Genomic DNA, 3798 nt, shown 5'->3' with positions numbered 1-3798 from the left:
TCTGTCTGTCTCTCCCTCCTTCTCCCTTTCAGCCATCTGGCTTCAGTGAACAGACCTCTGACAGAAGCGCTCAGACATTCTGGGCTTTGTGGTGTTAAAGGGACTCATTTTATTCCCCCAAATCTCACTGCAAAAATTCAGCGACAGCTTTGCCAATAAATAGTTAGAGGCAGGCAATAAATAGTTGCAGATTTATTATTTATTATTTATTTTTTTATAAGTGATGAGAAGAGTACAAAAAGTATTAGCTCATCATCAGTAATTGTCACTGAATTGAATTGAGTCAAAGGAAATGACAGGACGTTGATGGCATTCAGGTACCGTTTGATTTGTCTTTCATGCCCCTTCAGATTTTAGCCCTTGTCCCTTGAGGAGTGTTTGCTGTGGCATGAGTGGTGTGTAGCCAAGTTTGGCTCCATATCTGCACTGATTTATGGGAACCCAGGGAGCAGGAATAAATGAGAGAGAAGCGTATTAAAACATAAATCATCATCATCACAATAACTACGCCATCATAAAACAGCAGCCAAACCTTTGGTGGAGGCAAAAGGGAAATCCGTAAAGACGACAGGAAAATGAGAACTGTGAGAAAAAGAGACCAAAGACCAGATATGGCCAGTAAACTAATACTGCATGATTAGTCATGCCGTCAATGGCCTTTCGAAATTACCCTGCATGCCCAACACACCACCTATCCACTAGAGTGGTGAAATTGTTTTCAGTTCTATTTAATCAAAATTAAGGTACCTATATTTTCTAAATTTTTGCTTTAATTGGTCCATGTATTATACTTAATAAAGCTGCAATATTTAACATTTTGTAATAAAAGTGGGTCAAATGATGACGTGTATATGAAACCTATACCTTTCGGCTCATTGTTTTGGTTTTCAGGCCCACAACTGCCAAAATTACCAACTGGTGAACATAGTGGAGCATTTATAAGATAAACTGTTGGGTATTTCCCTCAGGAGTTGGTCGAGAGTAAAACAAAGCTAAAAGCTGAAATAATATTTGACCTAGACTCAAACAAAACTCCAAATGAGTGCTAATGTTACACTATATTTGCTGGATATGTAAAAAAGCAACTGTATGCTAAGAAGTTTTCTTGTAAAAAGTTGGCTCGTTAACTCACTTACTTTACTCATCCCCTCCCTGATGTAGAGCTGTAACTGATATGGCAACAGTGGAGTTGAATGGCCAGTTCAGGCTCTGTCCTTGGGCTGTGATGGTATTATGTTGTGAAGACAGTACAGGGAGTTGGCCAAGGAGGAAGTGAAAACAACATCCATCCACACACACACACAGACTGTACATACTGTATAAACCTACACCCCAACACATACACGTTTTTCTAGGGTATCTGTTTCATGATGTATTGGCCACTACCCAGCTGGTTTGTAACTACTCAGAAGGGGGCAGGGGAGAAGGTTTTAGTTAGTTAACACTGTTTACTGTTCCACAGGGCAAATGCTGCGACTGATAAAGAAACATTGTTGCTGTGCACAGGGAAACTCTCAGTGGCACTTTACAGGTAGCTCATTTAGGTAGAATATTTAGAGGCATTGTTGTTTGTAACAGTTTATTTTTTCCACTTTTAATGTTACAAAAGAGAGGGCTTTTAGGATGAGAACTATGTTTGGCAAACAAAATACTATCTTGGTTAGTTTTGGCTGTGGTTGCTGGAATGGTAAGTTTTCCAAACTGAGTGCATGCTGCCTGTTACAGTTGCTCCTGTCATCTTACCAAATCCCCCCCCTTTTGGATCAATAAAGTATTTCTGATTCTGATTCTGATTCTGAAATCAAAAAACAGACAGAGCTGCTAGGGAATTACCTTAATGGATGTGCGAGTCATGATGTGACTTGTGATCCCACAGCTTGTTGTAGTGAGTTAATGATGTGCTAACTACTTGCACTGGAAGTAACGATTAAAGATTGCAGCTTAAAGATAAATTATATGGGCGCCCTGTTAGCTCACCTGTTAGAGCTGAAAAAATGTCTTAAAAAACGTTATAGTACGTAACAATTCTGCATTAAAATGTCTATATACATTTATTTTCATCAGCAATGGAGATTGTTTAACATTGAAGACAACAACTCTCATGACCCCGCGCTACTTCATTGTCATCAAACTAACAGCATAACTTCATTATCATTTTGATGTGACCCCCAGAGGCAGAAATTTCTGTATGATTGAAGTTAGAGCAGACTAACCCACCCTTCCATACAATTTTGCTCTTGTGTTTTTGGCTTTTTGTTTTTGGCTGTTACTTTAAATGCAGATAATTTCTCCTACCACAACCCCATGCGCACCACTTTGGCATGTGGACAAATCCAAAGCTCCACTGTGGCTTTAGGCTAGCATTGCTAGATGATTGGTTTGATGATTAACGATTGTTTGAATGTTCAATTTTGCATGATTTATCAAAATCTTAGCTGTGTGAAATATAACAATCCCTTTCAAAGTTTATTGTTTATCAAACTTCTTAACCTGTAGCCTAAATTTTATTTTCACATGAAGGAGCAGCTATCACATATTTCTCCACAGGCCCAAGACATTATGATCATGTGGTGTTGTTTCAGGGTATGAAAACATATCCTCAAGCTCTGTGTGTTTCGTCTGATAGCCTGACCACAATGTGTGATGTCAGCGATTGGAGAGCTTAGACTGGAAACCTGCCTTTCCCTCCTCCCCCTTTTTGCTCCTTCATCCCCTTTTCCCCTTCCTCATATATGGTTCATGTGTTGCTGATTACCCCCAAGTCCAGGTCTGGACCCAGAGCTTCCACCTTCTCTGCTCATATGGTTTGAAGCAGTCGGGTCCCTTGCTGGAAATCCCCCAAAAGACTCCCACCTTAAAGCACCCTGCACCTGCATGCGTATGCACAGGTATGTGATGTTTGTGGCGTGTGCACGCAAGCACATATGTTAAGTCCTAAATGTTAACCCATGCACACAGATACTGCATATGCAAACATAAACACATATACCCCACCACACACACACAAATGTGCACACACACATCTTCTCCTGACTTCCTTCCCTGGGGTCCTTTTGATTGACAGTGCCCGCTCCTGCAAAGGATTATGGTTGAAAACGGGGGATGGTGGGGGTGGAGGTCCCGTGGAGGGTTGAAGGGGTTTGAGGCCGGGGCGAGGGAGAGTGAGAAAGAGGGCTGGGGATTAGGCCCACTGAGCTTCATTAACCTGAATGTTTACACAAGCTGATCTCTCGCAATGAGACCCTTTTCCTTCCCACAAGTGTCTCCTTCAAGAATCTGCTGCCCCTTCCTCCATCCCCTCAATCCCAATGAAGCAATGAAGCACCATCCACAGCCAACAACTCAGGCATACAGCCCAGCCTGGTAAGCTTCAAGATGGGGATAACATAGTTCTAAAGTAATGTATAAATTCAATGGTTTTGCACAACTTTAAGGAATAAAATGCTCAACATAATTCAAATTGAAATTTTCTGTGTATTTTGTTTCAGATTCTGACAATGTTTCCAGGTTTGAACAGAATGGTGGGGTTTCTGAAATGTTATGGTTGTTATGCTATGCAGAGAAAAAAAAGTCTGGAAATGATAGAGAAATAGGCTTCAGGAAGCCAGTCTGCTTGTATTTTAAATGGCCCCCATCAGCCTGTTTCCTTTTCCAAGGCCAATACTGGTAAAATACTGTATTCAACATTTATTTTAATGGTAAGTAAAAATAACTGAAGGGCACATATGACCTGTGGAGATCTGCTATTTAATGTTAAATTAGTGTCAAATGAAGCTATTATTATTATTATTATTATTA

The sequence above is a fragment of the Morone saxatilis genome, unplaced genomic scaffold, assembly GCF_004916995.1.
Source record: "Morone saxatilis isolate NCDOM2014 unplaced genomic scaffold, NCSU_SB_2.0 Contig18, whole genome shotgun sequence".
NCBI classification, from domain to species: Eukaryota; Metazoa; Chordata; class Actinopteri; family Moronidae; genus Morone; species Morone saxatilis.
This window is presented reverse-complemented; position numbering follows the sequence as displayed.